General features: G+C 36.4%; 1 protein-coding gene across 2 annotated transcripts in view; it reads left to right on the top strand.

The window, feature by feature from the left end:
- LOC135206608 (discoidin domain-containing receptor 2-like) overlaps positions 1 to 19,484 on the top strand; it is a 1,678,822-nt gene that overhangs the window by 316,699 nt on the left and 1,342,639 nt on the right. The gene's annotated exons all lie outside the window — the stretch shown is intronic.

Raw genomic sequence — 19,484 nt, 5'->3', positions numbered from 1 at the left:
AGCACTCCAGTTTTACCCAGAGACAGAATCTTGGTAATTTTAGTTGGCCTGGACTCCAACAAAGGACAAATTCTCTTTCATCTTTGAGCATTCGAACTATAAGCACCCAAGACTGTAGTATGTGTATGGTCATCCTAAAAGTGTTACTATAGTAGATTTACATCTACCGTGCATCCGATGTCTAGGCCAGTCCCTTACGACGCTCCTGATTGGCTGTTGATAAGCCATCACAGGGCTGGAAACTCTCAGTCTCTTGAGAGAGTTCACAGAGGCAGAATGTATGTTCCACCTCTCCTGAGGGAGGATACTTTTGAAAGACGTATCATACCCTCAGGAGAGGTGGAGCATACATCCTGCCTATGCGAGAACTCTCTCGAGAGACTGAAAGTTCCCAGCCCTGTGATTGGCTTATCAACAGCCAATCAGGAGCGTCGTAAGGGAGTGGCCTAGACATCGGATGCACGGTAGATGGAAATCTGCTATAGTATGCTTCATGGGATACTAAGCAATGTTCCGGCCTTATATCCCAATCGACTGGGATCCCTCCATGCCAATCTCCCTAAATCCACTGGTGCGAAAAGGAATGATTTAAATGGTTATATTTTCTCCAAAAACCCTCTGTTCTGATGCATGTATGCAGTACCACAAAACGGATTTAGTTTTATTACATTGTTTTAATGATTTTTGGTTTCATATATTTTTTCCTTGAGCCATGGACTTGCCTATCGCTTCAAACCTCAAACCCTCCACTCTCGCCTATTAACTACTATCGAGCCAAGCAACCTCTCCCATTCCATTCCTCATTTTGATTTCACTCTGCTCATCCACAAACAAATCGGCAAATAGGTCTATGCGATCACTAGCTTACCCTGTCTCCGGCGTAATAATATTGGTATGCTTTTGGAATTACCCTTTAAAGAATTGTTTAGCAGGTTATTGGTGTATGTGATTGAAGCAAGTATTGAAGAAGCAGCTACACATCTTCCCTGGAAAAAGGGAGATTTCATGAATGAAGTTTATAGTTTCCTTGAATGACAACTACTTAAAAATAGAACGGGGAAATTCCGTGAATGATGATGATTGAAAGCAGGAGAAAGGTAAAAGAGATATTCAGTGATTAAGAATTCTCAACAAAACAATAGAACAGTTTGCGTTAGTGAGAGAATGTTTATGGCTACCAAGACACGCCCATGGTATGCTGCAAGAGATCCAAAGGGTTAACAGAACGGTGCATAGCAGATAACAGACAAAATAAGCCGAGAAACAGTTGTGGAGGCCTTTCTTATGGCATCAAACATTAAGCAGAAATTATTTAATAAAGTATAATTATTTGTCGTGAGCATGTCTCGATCTCACTACATTTGAGCCATTTTCTTTGGAATACTGCCCGTCCAGGGAAAATATTTTTGAAGAAGAATGCTTGTACTCGTTGCGTGCAAGAAACGAGAATATATTTTTTTCTCGTGATATTTTTCCGAAAACGAATATGTATTGACACTCAATCTAATAACCTCAGAATGTGAGACACGTATTTGTCTAGACTTGGTCTCTCACACACACACACACACACAACACACACACACACACACACACACACACACACACACACACACACACATATATATATATAATATATATGTACTTAAAATTTGCGTTTCTCAGTTCAATCGTATAGAAATGTAGACGAATAAATCTACAAAAATGTTAACGTTTTTGACCCGTTATCGATAATCTTTAGAACTTCCACAGTGTTTCAGTAACTATTTTGTAAAACTGAATTTCTTTTTATAACAACAAATGTTCCCAAAAAGAAGGTATTAACATCTGACCAGCGCTAACCACTGATAATAGCTCTCTTGTTAGATTTCCCCATTCAAAACTGTTCTCCGCTATTCAGAGTAGCACACGGAAGTCTTTATTAATGGAGAGAGAGAGAGAGAGAGAGAGAGAGAGAGAGAGAGAGAGAGAGAGAGAGAGAGATTCATGGGCTGTCCTTCCAATCTGTGGTGCCCATGGAAATCATGATAGCTTTTATTGGTAACCGAGTTCCGTAGGCGATCACGGGATTGTTTCCAAACAATCCTCTCCCATCGGGGGACTCCAGCCATTGATTCCAGAGATTCCAGTTTTTCTATAAAAAGAAAAGGAAATGAAAAAAACGCGGTATTATGGTAGGCTGGTAATTTTTCTTATTTTATATCCTTCTCTCCTACTTCCTATTCTGTTTTTTTTATCTTTCTGATTTCATGTAATAGCAAATTAGTGTGTACTGGCAGGTTAATTTTTTTTCAATTGCCAACCACTATAGGCTATTAACTGTGACGGCTAATTTTGCGAGCAAAATTAATTCCGAGTGGAGTTTTATACATTGCGCTTATGATGATATCTATGACATTTGATTTTGTATATTCCATATATATTGTGTGTTAGGTTGAGACAAATTCTTTAGTTTCACGCATCCACGGTTATCATGGAGTAGTAATGTGTTTTTTCTTGATTATTTGATCGAAAGTCACCCTTTTTTAAGGAAAAGTCTTAATTTCGAATGTATAGTATATATATATAACTATATATTTATATATACATAAATGTGTATATATATATATATGATATATATATATATATATATATATATATATATATATATATATATATGAATAATTATCACATCACCGTGATTCATATAAATTATTCGAGCTACAAATGTCCTTTAATAGCTAATTCGTTCTACCTCGAATTAATATATTTTCATATATGTAAACCGAAGGAGAATTTTTTTAGTTGATATATATATTATATGTGTGTGTATGTATGATATATGCATGCATGTATGCGTGAAGGTCATTCATGAAGACAATTAACAGAGTATAATTCTCCTTATGTGGATGTTATGCGACGGCGAAAGAAAGAAACAATCTATTCCTGAAGACGCAGCAGAGTTCCAAACGAGAACCGACAACGACTGATGGTTTCGTCATAATATGCTGTCCAACCGTGCCTAAGCAGGGAAACGAAATATGGACTCGTGTGGTTTTCCCAGTAAAATATTACCTATAGCAGAATTATATATATATATATATATATATATATATATATATATATATATATATATATATATATATATATATATATATATAAGCGAATACCACGGAAATGAAAGTCAGGAATCCAAGCGCTTTCGTCTTTATTCAGACATCGTCAAGGAGCTACTTGACGATGTCTGAATAAAGACGAAAGCGCTTGGATTCCTGACTTTCATTTCCCGTGGTATTCGCTTATTTATGAAGTCACGTGCATCTACTGTGATTTTTTAAGCATATATATATATATAAAGAGGCTTAATGGAATAAGGGTTATGGTGTATGGAATGGGGTAAAGTTCACCTCTCTCTCTCCGAAAGGTTCGAGTCGCCGATTCACACATAGAAAGAACTGTAATTGTCCACAGAAAGTAACCTAAAACAGTAACTACTGTAATCACATCAGCTTATTCTAGCACTTGGAAATGAATGTTGATTTTGTTGTTTGCATCAATAAGTCTCTTATAAAATCTCATTCCGCTGAAAGAATGCTTTCAGTGTAATTAAGGGCATCGTTTTTTTTCGAAGTCCTTTGAAGTTCTTCGTTTTTATCTTTTACTTCGTATTTTTTCATTTCTCTTAACTGGACTTTTAATGTAAGTAATTGAATATTCGTTATTTTAAATAAGAATATAGAACTCTTTTATTTATTTATTTTTCTCTGACCTAAGTAAAGTTTTGATTTTCAACGTTTACGCGAACATTTATTATCAATTATGATGATGATTAGGGTGAGGACATAGTAGTGTCTTCATAGAAATGAGATTATTGGGAATGCGTTTGGGATATTTCGAATATATTGTTATTTCAGTGATTTTCTGTTACAACAGAGACTGATTCTTTCGAGAAGGACCATGACACCAGTTCAATAGACCTCTTCAATTCTTGTGAATTACCCAAGAAGTACAACTGATAAAGCCCTGACCCAGCTATGCCTTTTACTTTCTTCGTATTCGGCCCTTCTGCTAAAGCTTGCTTTGCTTTACCATGTTTGGCAGGTTCCACATGAACGTCTTTTCACGTTGAATAGTGATATTAATGAAAAGATTCGTAGCCAGCATTCAGGAGACTTTTGTTACTCATTCCTATCATGACATTCTAGAATTCTAGTCAGGTGCATTAGGAAATCATGTGTTTTTTTTTAGCTCCGAGCATTTCTGAGCGTAACTGAAAAATAAATATGAAAAGAAATAACTGGAAGGAAATTGATATGAATTTGCAGACAAATTAAACCAACAGTTAATCTGAGACGCCTGATTTTTTACTGTTGAATGAATCTCGCCTCGATGCACCCAGACAATCAATCCCCTGTCCACCAATGCCGAATCTTAATGACGTCAGTATGAGAAAGAAGTTGGTCTGTGATATACATATATATATATATATATATATATATATATATATATATATATTATAATATATAAAGGCAAAAGCCACGAAGGAAAGTGAAACAATGGATATCCTGCAAAACCTTTCGACTCTCGTCTCATTAAGTAGGCTGCTTAGTAAAGGACGAGAGTCGAAAGGCCTTGCAGCGGCACTCCATTGTTTCACTTTACTTCGTGGCTTTTGCCTGTACACACACACACACACACACATTGCTGCCTACGCAGTTTAAAAAATGCCCCCCCCCCCCCCGCCCCCAACCCCCCCCCCCCCCCCCCCCGATTGTCTCAATGAACTGTCATGGAAATGCTTACCTAGTGAATAATATTAAGTAAAGAGTAATCGTAATATGAGTTTAAGAATAAATGATGCGGAGAAAATAAATGGTGAAACATTAAAAAAAAAAAGGGGGGGGGGGCAAGGGGGAGAGCGGGTGTGTGGGAACACTTATGCAGAGAAAATATGAGTTGGAATTTTCCTAGGAAAATTTCCAAAAGTGTGTGCACAGTAATGATAACGTAATTTTGTTAAGATATCGACTAAAGTGTTGCTGATGAAAGGTTTCTGAGCCTTGAGAGACGGATTTAGAAAAGTTGCAATTAAAATATGTAGTAGACTTCCTTTTAGTTGATAGAAGCCAACTTCAATCTATTTAAACATCTGAATTTAAATGAACGGAAATAAGTTCCGTTTTGGCGTAAACATGAGTATTATTGACACCTGGAGTTGGTATACAGCAAACAAGTATGTTTGCTTCGGGAATACAAGCCTTGGGCGTCCGTTCCCAACGCTGATGGAATAGCAGGGAAGGGAGTATTAGGAATTCCGGAACTATAACTTTGATTCCGTAAACAACCTGCTACTGCCGCCCAAGTATTAAGGGATGGCCTTTGGTCTGTTAGAAGACACTCCCTGTTCGTTCGTTCTTGAGTTCCAGATTAAATTGGCCATATGCTAGCAGGGGTTCTTGCTCCTGCTGGAACTTCCCATAGGGAAAAAGATGAGGAGGAGGAGAATAAGAGGCTTGGTATTGACATCTGGTCTCGGACATTGACGGCTTTAAAATAACGAAATCATCCTATGATTTCCGTTCGTATGGCTTCCAAATGTGGACTGGAGGGCCAACGGAAAAGGTCGTAGATAAAGTACTTGAGGACTTTCGAACGTAATCATAATTCACAAAGTGAGATCGAATCATTTCCGATAACTCTTTTTCACGCGTTCGCCATTGAAAAGAAAAGTAGAATAACCTTATTTCCTGAACTATAAGAAGCCAGTTAGTACATAATGTCGAGAGCTACCAGGTTTGCTGAACAGCAGCAGCAGCACCAGAATGCAGTAAATGTGCGTTGCTGTAGAACTTCTTATTTCCAGAGGCCCCTTATTCCTCACACAGTTGGACGGTGGAACGTCAAAGGTTCAAGCGAAGATGCAAAGCATTACTTACCCTAATACTATCATTGCATTTTAATATATTTTTATCTTTTATCTATTTATTTATTTAGTTTTTCTCATTGAATAAGTGAGATTTCTTCGTTATATATTTCCCTTTACCTCCTTTTATTTCTTCCTAGGGAACACCAAGGATATTCTTTGGAAGCTTAAATGGAAGGCCTCTTTGGGCTTGTGTTCCATCTGAATAGGGTGAATTTTCTGAATAATAGTAATGATCATAATATGGCTCAGAATGTAACACTATTCTTTTCATAAATTAATATAATTTATTAAAAGGGCAATCAGAAGATACACAATTACAGGAGTTGTGGCTCTGGCTCCGTGGCACTTGTGACGTTATTTTATTATTCACAATAGCAAGGGAAAAGTGGCACTAAGTATATATTATATATATATATATATATATATATATATATATATATATATATATATATATATATATATTATATATATATATATATATATATGTATAGATATAGTGCCTCATGTATGTTTGTTCTTGTGGTGTCGTTAGATTTTATGTACATGTCCTGACAGTCGGAGTTTTGTGTTGGATTTCATGTATACAAAAGTATATGACCTTTTCTGGTCTCATAATAGTAGAACTCAGGAAAACACAATCAGGCAAATGCCCAACCACAGATTCATAAAAAGCGTTCGCCAGCATTACATTATTATTATTATTTTTTTTTTTTGCACTTTTTGCACACTCATGACGTTAGTATTGCATGAGTTCTTGTGTTATAAAACTAAAGGCTCTTTGGCTCTGACATTTACAAAGTTTCATTAGTGATTTTCTCTCTCTCTCTCTCTCTCTCTCTCTCTCTCTCTCTCTCTCTCTCTCTCTCTCTAAATCACACATATTAATGAATGTGCTTTATAATCCACGCTCTGAACGTCATTTTTCAAATAAATTATGGGTTTAGAAAACTATTTGCTTTGATGTCATTCATCCATCAAATGCTTTGGGAAAAGGGTGATTAGCTAGTGACTGAGCAGCGCTGTTTCACTCGGGAATAAAATCAAATCCTTATTCGGCTGGACACTATTAGGGCTCATTAATGGTACTTTCAGCTATCAGTTGCTTGACTGCACATTGAGTAATCTCTCTCTCTCTCTCTCTCTCTCTCTCTCTCTCTCTCTCTCTCTCTCCTTCTCTCTCTCTCTTAATCTCTCTCTCTCTTCTCTCTCTCTCTCTCTCAATACATACATATATATATATATATATATATATATATATATATATATATATATATACTGTAGGCCCCTAGCTGCAATCCCTTTCGCTCCTTTTACTGTACCTCCTTTCATATTCTCTTCCTTCATCTTACTCTCCACCTTCTTCTAACACTTGATTCATAGCGCAACTGATTTGAGGTTTTCCTCCTGTTACACCTTTCAAACCTTTTACTGTCAATTTCCATTTCATCGCTGAATGACCTCATAGGTCCCAGTGCTTGGCCTTTGGCCTAAATTCTATGTTCAACTATATATTATAAGTATGTGCGTGTGTGTTTTAATTTAAATTATGCAGGTTAATCCTTCACCTGAAGAGTAATCGAAGTGGTTGCTCATTGGAAACTTGTTAAAAAATATTCTTTGATATTTTTGGCCATTTATAGATTCCATTCCTTTGTATCTTTGTGCTCATATAATTATCAAAAGAATGCTTGCACTGAGCATGACTACGGTATTTTTCAGTGTGACGTTGATTATTTTTTAAACGTTTGTTTAGTTTTTGTTTGAAATTTCATTTAAATTCAGCTCTTGTTTTGGGTTTCTGCTTTCCGTAAACGTCACTAGAATTATACAGATAAATGATGTCGGAATTTTTCCCGACGAGTATTTACCCACTGCTAAACTATGAGCTCAAGTAGTGGTAGTTGGCATGAGTTTATGAGACACTAATTGTTTGGAAGTCAGCGCCATCGGGAAGAGAAAGATAAGCGAGGAGGAAGGGCAGTTCTCATTTAACTTTATAATTTCATTAGAGCTAATTCGTTCCTAATTTATAACGACTGCTGAAATGAATACTGCAACCAGAAAACGAGAGACAAACACTGGCAGTTGGATTGTTCATTAGGATAGATTTAAGCAAACAATGCGAGAATAAAGGGTGTAAAAAGTTTGATCTCTGTCTCTTTTCTCTCTCTCTTTTCATTATTTTCTTCAGCATACATTCTCTTGATTGCATTTTATGGGACGAACATCCTTTTATCATTCGATTTGTTTCCTTATTTTTTCTAGCAAACTTTGCTGGCTTTTAGGGCCTTATTGTGACCCACTGCTGACTACATTCGAATGCTAAGATCTGTTATCAGTTTCTTCGCATTCATTTTTCGGTGAAGTTGCTAAGTAGTCTGATGAAAGGAGGCAACAGGCAAATACATCTTAATGTCTTATAACAGTTCCTGGAATTCGGCCCCAAAGTGGGTCAGGCATGAATCTGAAATGATTAAATTTAGAGCGAGAATGAAAAGCTTTACTATAAAAAATGGTGAAAGCTTTAGGACGTTAATGATAATCAGGTTACTTCCAGAATAATCTGTCTGTAGTCAAGCTGTGTTCTTTGGAGTTTGCAGAGAATAACATTTTTGGTATAATTGTCAAACGGTTTAATGCTTTACCACGTAAATGCATGAAGTTGGTACCATATCGTTACTATTATTAAATTAAAGTTCTTTACAAAATTTCGAGCGAAATGCATGAAAAGAATCACATCGAAATTCGTTGTACTGACAATATAGACATTTTTGGTATGGATTGGTAATAATTATAGGCCTCTCTCTCTCTCTCATCTCTCTCTTCTCTCATCTCTCTCTCTCTCTCTCTCTCTCTCTCTCCTCTCTCTCTCTCTCTATCTATATATATATATTTATATATATAGGCTATTATAGTATATATATATATATATATATATATATATATATATATATATATATATTATATATATATAATAATTGTTTCACAGCGGGCACCTGCGTACAAACTAGGGCGCCACCACCTGCCACAAATGCCCACCGCGCTCTGTACTCCTCCTCCTCCTCCTCTCCTCCGCCCCCCGTGCTGGGGATATGAACCTGAGTAAGGATCAATATGTAATTATAAGAGATAACTTTAATAATAACAACCCATCCATCATAATTGATAAAGCTTGTTTATGCAGTGGCACGCTATCATCCCTTCTGTTGCAGGGGCTAATCGCTTCCAGGGAGTCATAATAGGTCGTTAGACGCCATCCTCTTTCTCCATTAACCAAAGGCCCTCCGTCCCTCCATCCAGTTGGACGCCGCCGCCGCCGCCGCATGATTTATTACGCCAGGTTAAATTCACCTTCGCTGATGACTGTAGAAGCTGATCCTAATCGAATTCCGTGTGCGGCCATTAATGTGAGAGGGATTCTTCTTTCGTTCCCTTTTCGTCACTTGCAGGTTTCGTGGCGATTTTTTTTTTTATCTTCCCCCTGATATCTCGTTGCCTTCTTATTTCCGAACAGTTATTAAGAATCAGCCAATCGTAGCAATCATATCCTAAGGATCAACCAATCGTATCAATCGTGTCCTAGCATGGACACAAACAGACACATATATGTCTATATACATTTGTGTATACGTGTGCCTCTGTGTCCGTGTGTTTGCAGAAAAACGAACTAACGTCACATAGTTCTAGTTAGTTATGATTTATGTAACCCTCTATTTGCCTTTCTCACCACCATTGGCTTTTTAATGCCGAAGAGTCCTGTAGTTAATTTGCTCCTTGCTGAGGGTTAATGAACTGTCAGGTAATTAAAGTATATGTAACCTTGGGTCTCCATCATACCTGATGGGCGCCAGAGGGCGCATAGAGAGAGAGAGAGAGAGAGAGAGAGAGAGAGAGAGAGCTCATATCTCGTGTGCTGGCCTGATGAGCGCGCGTAGTCTGACCGTTTCATTTGTTGCATATTCTCTTTTCTTATTCTCTGGTTATTAGCTTTTGGTGCTTCGCCTCCAAACAGAAGAGATGCTGAGAACGTGTTTTATGTTACGGCGTTGTTTCTCACTTGAAGCTGCAATTAATCTATTATTAGATTTATTTATTTATTTATTTATTTTTTTTTTTTTTTTTGCCTTATCTGGCCAAAACCCTAGAATCGAGAAAGATAGGAAAAAGATGGGGAAGAGGTAGGCGCGCAGTCTGATAAATGACCAAACATTTCGTTAAGTTAAAGTTAAGTTAGTTTAACCAGACCTTTGAGCTGATTAAACAGCTCTCCTAGGGCTGGCCCGAGGGATTAGATATTTTTACGTGGCTAGAAACCAATTGACCACCTAGCAACGGGACCTACAGCTTATTGTGGGATCCGAACCGTATTATATCGAGAAATGAATTTTTATCACCAGAAATAAATTCCTCTGATTCCGCGTTGGCCGAGCCGAGAATCGAACTTCGGACCACCGGATTGGTAGCCGAGCTCGAAAACCAACCACGCGTCCAACGAGGAACTCAAACATTTCGTAGTTATCATTTCAAATGAAGGAAGGAATCTAAATATTAGGAACTGGCGATGACACCATTTTATACTTAGCAAAGGACTTGTGTTAAATGACACGGTAGATATGATGCTACACTTTCAATAATTGGTAGAAACCGGTTTCGCTGCTTGAAGATTTTTTTTCCCCTTGAAATTCATCTTTGATTTAAAGCAAGGAATGGATGGACATGTAAGTAGGTATTTTGCTGTTCATAATATCTATTGATCCTATGTTAAAGGAAAATTCTTTTTGGTAGCGAAACATTTGCTTAAACGCACACACAATTCTTATATATAGTATAACTATATTACTATATATATATCTATATATATATATATATATATATATATATATATATTAATATATATATATATATTTATATATTATATGATATATTGTGTGTGTGTGTGCTGTAAAAAAAAATGTTTTTTTTTTTTGTGTGTTGTAAAAAAAATGTGGTGTGTGTGTGTGTGTGTGTGGTGAATGAGCCTTTGTTATTTAATTATGAATAAAATTTTCTTTACGTTACTTTTTGATCCGAAAGATTGGCGTAAACCTTAATTTCAATAAAGTAATATATACTATATTATATATGTATATATATATATTATATTTTAATATAATATTAAGTATATATATATGTGTGTGTGTATATATATATATATATATATATATATATATAATATATATATATATATTTTATATATTTATTTTATTTATTTATTTATTTATTTATTAAACACACACACACACACACCTTCATCAGGCACCTCACTACAGAAATGTACAAAGGGTCAACGGCGTCCTGCTTGTTATTTTTTTATTTTTTTTTTTTTTCAGGGCACCCATTTAAATCCTAACCAGACACAACGTTGCATAACATCGCTGATTGAACGTCAAGAGGACGAAAACTCGGAAGATAAGCGTCATTTACTACACGAAATTCCTGCGCTAGAATTAATAAGATCGCACCGCACTACGGAGTGGCAGAATACCAATTTCCGACACACGAGTGCTGAATTTCAAATAATAATTAAGCAATATTTATTTGAATGAATGTGCTGACTCTATCAGGAAAACACCTAAGTTGAAACGTTCCCGTTAGAATTTGTAGAGAATTTCTCATTTGCCTACGCAAATGCTTGGACCATTCACACACAAACACACACGGAGATGAACTTATGCATACCTCGTATCTGCGTGTATTGCAATTTGTTTTATATATATATATATATATATATATATATATATATATATATATATATAGTATAATTATATTTATATGTGTGTGCGTCTGTGTATGAGAGAGAGAGAGAGAGAGAGAGAGAGAGAGAGAGAGAGAGAGAGAGAGAGAGAGAGAGAGAAATGCGATGAGCTAGATTTAAATATTTGGAGTGGAAAATATACTTTCTTTGCTTTGTTTAATGCTTATTTAAAGAAGAATTAAATTCTGGCAGAGAACAGCCAAGTAACCTTGGATTGAAATAACAGGTTATTTCCCAGAGCAAACGTTTTCGTTGGGGCTATAGATCAGTGTCAAAGTTGTTGTTGTTGTTGGAACGTTTCTCCTTGAGTTTTTACAACACCTGTGTTCTTGCTGCTGATGGTTGTCGGGAGATTCTTTCTCTTTCCTCTACTATATATGCGTGTATATATATATATATCTATATATATATATATATAATATATATCTATATATATATATTTATATATAGTCATATAACATTACCGTGATTCATATACATACATCGAGCTACAAATGTCCCTTGAATATCTGATTCGCTCTACCTCAGAATTAATATATTTTCATATGTGTTAACCGAAGGGGAATTTTTTTTAGTCGATAAGAAATTCGTCGGGTCATATATATATATATATATATAATATATATATATATATATATATATATATATATATATATATATATATATATATATATATTTATATATATATATATAAATATGAATATATATATATATATTATATACATGATATATATGACGATGATACAGGCAGTAGCCCAATATACGGAGACCAAGGGCGGATGAAGGCCTTTTGCAATAATCCATTGCATCTTCAAGGCTGCAAAATGACACGTATAGTTTTGTTTGATTAAAAAGAAACTTCACCATATAGAATTATAGAATATACATTTTTTTAAATACTGGAAAGCAAACCTACCCAGTGCATGGCTAATAAGTGATTAAACGCAAAAAGTTAAACATTAGCGGGAAGTAGTTTTCCTTTTCCGTCTTATTTGTTACAACTTTTCAGGCGCGCGCATCTTCCTTTATCGTCCTTATTTCTACACCTCTGCTGGCAAGGTTCCCATCTTCCTTCCGTCCTGATCGCCCTGCCTATGCAGAGGGCCATTTGCCAAGGATTCTGGCTATATAAGTTGGTTAACCTCTTTGAAATTGCCCCAGAAGGCATAGGAGCCATTTGTTCTGGAATGATATTGATACCCCCCCCTGTTAGAGCCAATAAGGCTTGTATAAAAAGTACCACATCTGGCACAGTGTCCCATCATTCTTTGTACCTTTATACATTTCACATGGGAATAAGGAACTTACGTAAAAGTCCTCTTCCTGAAGGTCCATATCCTTTAATTCCGCTGCCTAGTTTTATCTTGACTCACCAGAAGTCTTTTGTTTTGACTCATCGTTATTCCCAGTTGATAAGCTGTATGTTCCGCGAGTTTTAGGACGAATTTATGATAGTAACTTGCCCAACTTTCTTACGCAGAATCTAACTCCTTTCCTTTTCCGGGTCTCCAGCATCACATCAACATTCGTTGTCTTCCGTCCTTGCCTTGTTTTTCATTTGCCCTCATAATCATATTCATTCTAAGAACTAGTCTTTACTGTCGACTTTTGCATTCCCCTTTGAAGCTCTTGCTAGTTCTTGCAGTTTTCTCATTGGAGGAATCCCCAATCAGTAAGTGGAGAAGGATAGAGAAGAAGGGGTAGGGGGGGGCGTTTGATGTGAGGCAGTGACGGGGGTCATATAACGAGACGAACAAAGAAAGAGGAAAAAAGGAGGAAGAACCGCTTAAAATGCTTCGTGAGTTTTTATGAAAGTTTCTTTTGTTATACACACACGCACACAAGGGCACATTACGTATTCAGTGAGAGAAGTTGCCGAAAAGATATCAGGCATCGCAATACGGAGAGAGAGGAGGAGAGAGAGAGAGGAGAGAGAGAGAGAGAGAGAGAGAGAGAGAGAGAGAGTAAATTGATTACGGGGGAGAAATATGAGGGCATTGTTATGTCTATGCATTATGCATTAAACACATAATAAAGTCAGTATGTAAAATCGCTGATGGATGAAATGCCACATATTATGCATGGATGGGTACCGTCATTTAAATGCATAATTAAAATAAGAAGGACGGCCACGTCCATTTCGAACGGCGGCGTGTACCAGAGGTACCATGAGTTTTAATATGGCTCCCGGCCCCGGTAATAAGACATAATATCATATTGGGTGGGTTAAGCATAGGTAAATTGCGATATTATGGCTTTATTTATTGGTATCCGTTGTTTCATATGTATGTTTTACGAGAGTTTGTTGTTGCTTCCTGTCCGCTCTGGTATTACAAGCGATTGGATTTCGCGTCTGCATATATATATATATATATATATATATATATATATATATATATATAGAGAGAGAGAGAGAGAGAGAGAGAGAGAGAGAGAGAGAGAGAGAGAGAGAGAGAGACAAATGTCACGAAGGGAAATTGAAACAACGGAGATGTTGTTGGGCCCTTTGAACACAATGAAGAAGATCTAGAAATAAGTTTGCAAACAAGAGAGGTCGTATAAATGACAGATGACAGACAGATACCCCTTATAGTGAAAGTAACATAGAGAAAGTAACCCCTAAGAGGATTCTTAGCCTGGTTTATTTTAGTGGTTTTGAAATCATTAAATCATTGTTCAAGTCTTTTAATGTCAACTTGGTTTATTCGTATAGTAACACACGAAATGTTACTAAAAAATAGCCCTAAGAAAAGCAACAACAAAACATACAAAATTCCATGCTTGGACTGCTCTTCTTTTTAAAAATGTCAATCAAGTAAGGATTTAGAAGTGAGAATTAAACAGCATAAGTATTCTATCAAAATTGGACAAGCATCCAATGCAATATTCATTCATTAAAGTAAAAACGCCACAGGATAAATAAATTGGACTGACAGTTCAGTGATAGGCAGGTCGAAAGATTTCTCTTCACGAAATCTTATAGAATCTGCCATTGTACAGCTTACTTCCAGTTGTGATTTTAACCTTAGCCCTGGCATGTATTATTTAGACCCCTGTATTAGTAAAATGTTCAAGAATGACCTTAAAGATAAAATCACTGTCTTAATTACTAATTAGTAACGTTATATATTTATTCTATACATTCATATGTTTAGTACCTTTTATGAAAGTTATTGTTTTGCAATCATTTTTATTGTTTACCAAAAGGAGAATATATTAATTGTTGTACGTTTATGAGCTTATGCATTACCTGGTCATTTTGTGTAGTCAGTCTCTTCAAATGTATAATATTTGAATTGACTCCTCCCTGCTTCATAGCCACTTTGGCCTCATCTTTTGGAAAAGATCTCAAAGATTTGCCTTTGTTTTGGTAGGTCCACTAATTCTTCAACTGTGTTGGATTTCAGGTACATAGAACTGTTCCTTATAATCCCCATCCTCAGGAGTATCTGTATATCATCTGTCATTTAGACGACCTATCTTCCAAACTTATTTTTGTATTTTCGTCAGTCTGCTAGTAAAGGACCGTTGTGTCGAAAGGCTTAGCAATATGTTGTTTCAGTTCCCTTCGTGGCATTTGCCTTAATTGATAATCTTGTTTCATATCTTCGCGATTCAGTTATACACACACACACACAAACACACACATAGATGCATGTGTAAGTGCACACATGTATTTAAAGCTCTCACGGTTTTCAAAACATTGATTAAGAGTATTGCTTTCAATGTGGCGAAGGATTAAACAACAAAAATTGGTTACATCATTCGGTTACAGCTCCAAGAAATGGTAACGAAGTGGACCGAGCTGCAATTTGATTGCAAATGTTGCTTTTATGGGAACTGAAAAAAGAGATAGCTTGAGAATAGCTAAATGATGGGTAATAGATTTTGATGAATCGGTCCGGTTGACATGATCGAATGAAGAACATTTGAGGATGAATCAATTGTGAAACTGTTATGGAATGTTCAATAAACTTGAAGGAATATTGCATGGAGTCATGAGTTGCGTCAGTGGCCTGGAACATTTGTCTTGTTCATGGAAGGAGAATGACTGGATATGTATTTTTTTTATGCAGACCTGCTTTGCAGTCATATCCTATAGATATGATTCCATTACTAAACAGTACGAAACTGCCACTTTCGTGCATGTTTACTTTGTGCTCTTCCCCCCCCCCCCCCCCCCCCCCCCCTCACCCAACCTATCTCCAAGATATGTTTGTTTATTTGTACATATTCGTAAATTTGTAAACCGGTCGAATGTTTTTCATTAGGTATATCATACTATTAACCGTTTTACATGACACATGCAAGTATAAGGGAAAAAGAAAGGTACGTGCATTTACATAAATAAAAGTGCGATTCAAGTAAAATAATTTGCAAGAGAAAAAAAAACGAACCACAAAACAGAATTCTTGGCGAAGTGTTTTTAGGGTTGAAGATGCATGATAAGAATTCGGTGTGAATGTACAAAGATGTAACTCCGAATGTGGAAGGTGTTCAGAAAGCTCATGAGAGATTTTTTATGCGTAAAGCCGATGATCCACGACCGTCGGTGTTGCTGATTTTCCTGTTTTTAAGACTGTGTATATACTGCATTTTAAAGTATAAAAGGCCATGGGAAGGGCAACATCGCGCCCTTTAGTAGATCAAGCCTGAGAAATCAAGACAAATGGAGCAAGATGGAAAAGTAGTAGAGCTTGTTTATTTTCATGCTTGAAAATAAGACGTCCACACAACGTTTTATATTGTCCACGTCGTCTGCATTTCTCTCTACGTCTCCACGCTTGGGAAATTCACCAACTCTTTCCATTATTTAAGAGGGAAACACGTCCAGGCATTCGAGCATTGTCAGTCTCCAACGGAAAGTTCATTAATTAGTTGGTTTGAAGTGTTCCTCTGCCCACGTTGAGTAAAAAAAAAATGAATATGACTCACTGGTGTAGTAAAATGTATTAGAATTCATGGAATCCTTTCCTGAACCGGCTGATATTACATTTACTAGAACAAATATATGAAAGTACATGTAATTGCTCTGTATTTATTCTGAGGAATTCGGCTACTCGGATCAGGCTTAACAGCGCCTCAGTGGCGTGGTTGGTATGGTCGTTGCCTGTCACTTCGGTGGCCGCGAGTTCGATTCTCGGGCATTCCATTGAGGGGTCAGAGATGTGTATTTCTGGTGATAGAAGTCCACTCTCGACGTGGTTCGGAAGTCACGTTAAGCCGTTGGTCAGGCTTAATAATACGAAATAAAATCGTTTGATGATTTAACTTCTTATTTTGAAGTTGACAATATAGTTGATAGATCAGAGTTAGATTCTCTCTCTCTCTCTCTCTCTCTCTCTCTCTCTCTCTCTCTCTCTCTCTCTCTCTCTGTTTTATCGGAATACTGAACAGGGCTGTCGTCTGTTTTAATTGGCTAGGGTTCAGAAGTGGTCCACACCAGGCTTCCTCTTCCTCAAAAGACCGTACCAACTCGTGGGCTCTGAGATCGGGTGAATTGAAACCAGCCACCAACCAAGTTTGCTGCTGTAATCTCATGAAAGAGAAGATACAGAAAAAGAAAGTTGTGCAGAGAAGGCGAATGTCGTGTTGCATGCTGTGTTTCCGTGCAAAACGATCATGATTCGATTATTTCCGGACCCCTGCAGCTCAAGTATTTGTTGCAGAAGTGTAGGTACATGTTCTCCTTCTATTTCTTCTTCTACATTGCTTTTCGTGTACTCTCATGATTGCGTGCGCTTCTTTTTATGTGACATAATCTCGTTTTGTGTATGTATGTATGTGTGTATATGTACATACATACATACATATTTATATATCTTTATAGATATATCCTTAATATATATATATATATATATATATGGTAAATATATATATATCTATATTTTATACCCATATAAGCTTAAATATTTAATTTTATTATATTAAATATATATGTTAATAATCCTAAAATAAAATATTATATATACATGTATATGTGTATATATAGATATAAGTATATGTGTGTATGCATACATGTATACACATATATGTGTATATATATATGTATATATATATTTATACTATTGTTAAGTTAATCTACTTTTCCCCCTCATATGTAACCTAAGTCCGAGGGCTGTTAAAATAATCTCCTTTTTCCCCTCATATGTAAACTTTTCCCCTCATATGTAAACTTTTCCCCCCTTAATTTTTTTTTTTTTTTTTTTTTTTTTTTTTTTTTTTTTTAAACTTTTCATATTTAAAACTTTTCCCTATATTTAAATTTTCCCCTCATATTTAAAAATTTTCCCCTATATTTTAGTAATCCGAGCTTAAAATAATCTCCTTTTTCCCCTCTATGTAAATTTTCCCCCTCATATTTAAACTTTTCCCTCATATTTTAAACTTTTCCCCTCATGTTTAAACTTTTCCCCTCATATTTAAACTTAGTCCGAGGGCTGTTAAAATAATCTTTTTCCCCTCATATGTAAACTAAGTCTGAGGGCTATTAAGTTAACCTCTTTTTTCCCCTCATCTATCAGGTCCTGGTTGAAACTGATGAGAAACAAGTATATAGACCGTGATTAAATCAGAGCACATTCATGAAAGATGTAGTGAAAGGTTTAATCTCCACCTCGAACTTTCCAGTTCCCTTCAATACCTCGGTTCATAGTCGCCGTATTTCCTCGTTTAATTAAAAAGAAATGTGAAAAATTTAGGTTTTTGGTTTTGTGCGGGGAGGGGTGGGGGGTTGGGGGGATGATGGGGGCCGGGTTGGGGCGGGAAATGTCATTTTTAAAGTGGATTCATTGTGCAACTTATTGTCTCAGTGATACATTCACTTCCGTGTTTTATGTTGTATCTCGCATCTCCCCATTTAGAAGAATCTGGAGTAGTTTTCCATATTTTCGGTGATAGCTTTTTCTTTTTTATTATATGTATTTATTTTTTATTTTTAATTGTAGAAAGAAACAAATACAATTTTGCAAGTGTGACATTCATTATTGCGTTTTTTATATTTTATTGTTTTAAGATTGTGTTTTATTAGAATTATCCAGAACCGTCTTTTTAGGTTAATAAATTGTCACACACTAATACCAGTCCTGATATATCTAAATCTAATAATCATTCTCTCATAAACAAGAGTTCGATAATGCCTCGAACTTTTTTTTTTTTTTTTCGTTTTTGTAAAGGCTTCACTTCGTTTCTCTTACTTTTGAACAATAAACGTTTCCTTTAGCATCCGTTGTTTTCCTTTCTTGAAGATTTTAGTCCGTTCATGTTTGTGGGCACCTCATCAACAGTTCTCCTAGGGCTGGCCCCAAGGATTAGAAAGCGCCTCAATGGCGAGGTCGGTATGGCGCTGGCGTGTCACCTCGGTGGCCGCTAGTTCGATTCTCAGGCATTCCATTGAGGGGTGAGAGATGTGTATTTCTGGTGATAGAAGTTCACTCTCGACGTGGTTCGGAAGTCGCGTAAAGCCGTTGGTCCCGTCGCTGAATAACCACTTGTTCCATGCAACGTCAAAACACCATACAAACAAACAAACAAACCCAAGGATTAGATACTTTTTTTTAAGTGGCTAAGAACCAAGTGGTTACCTAGCAACGGGACCTACGGCTTATTGCGGCATCCGAACCACATTATATCGAGAAATTAACTTCTAATCACCAGAAACAAATTCCTCTGATTCGACATTGGCAGAGCGGGGAGTCGAACTCAGGACTACCGAATGGGTAGGCGAACACGCAAACCACTCGTCCAACCAAGAACTGTAGTACTCGATGGTCGTACATCATCTTTCAG

The sequence above is a fragment of the Macrobrachium nipponense genome, chromosome 31, assembly GCF_015104395.2.
Source record: "Macrobrachium nipponense isolate FS-2020 chromosome 31, ASM1510439v2, whole genome shotgun sequence".
In the NCBI taxonomy this organism is placed as follows: Eukaryota; Metazoa; Arthropoda; class Malacostraca; order Decapoda; family Palaemonidae; genus Macrobrachium; species Macrobrachium nipponense.
Note: the sequence above shows the minus strand (reverse complement) of the source record. Positions and strands in the feature narration are given on the sequence as shown.